We start from the raw sequence: 789 nt of genomic DNA, 5'->3' as shown, positions 1-789 counted from the left end.
TCTTTTTCCCTTTGCTCACCAATTTCATCCTCTTAGAAACGGCCATTTCCAATATATGGCAATCAATCCTTTCAGCAAAATACAGGAAAACAAACCCAATATTTCATTAGCAAGTCACACTTATCGCTGTTTACATGAACAGAAGGTCTTGAATTATAGATGCTGATCAGGGCAACCTCGTCATGTAAAAAATAAAATGTCACCCTCAATCTGAAACTCTGAATCCAAAACTGTCGGTTTGCCTCCACGGAGATATCAAACATGTAAAATATGTACACTCGTTTTTTACATGGTTGTTTGTGCCAAATGAGTAACCTTCATTGGATGAATTGTGATTATAATACGTTTTAAACGTATTTTTTTGCTTGAATATGCAAGCAAAATTATAATGGTGAATGAATACAAGACACACCGTATCCGTCAGTCTGTATTTACATGCAAAATGTCTAGGAAGCCATAATAAGAAATGCTCAAAACAATAAATATTAATGCTTTTTTAGTTTATCAGTGCTAATATTCACAGAATGCCCTGTTGATAAAAACAGCATATGCTGGTTAGGTATGTTTTGACGCTGGGATGCTGGTTTAAGCTGGTCCTTTTGCTGGTTTATGCTGGTCCTTTGCCAGCACATGACCAGCATAAACCAGCAAAAGGACCAGCATAAACCAGCAAAGGACCAGCATAAACCAGCAAAGGACCAGCACAAACCAGCAAAAGGACCAGCTTAAACCAGCAAAGGACCAGCATAAACCACCAAAGGACCAGTATAAACCAGCAGAGGACCAGCA

This window comes from Sinocyclocheilus rhinocerous, unplaced genomic scaffold (assembly GCF_001515625.1).
Source record: "Sinocyclocheilus rhinocerous isolate Xijiao unplaced genomic scaffold, SAMN03320098_v1.1 scaffold812, whole genome shotgun sequence".
NCBI classification, from domain to species: Eukaryota; Metazoa; Chordata; class Actinopteri; order Cypriniformes; family Cyprinidae; genus Sinocyclocheilus; species Sinocyclocheilus rhinocerous.
This window is presented reverse-complemented; position numbering follows the sequence as displayed.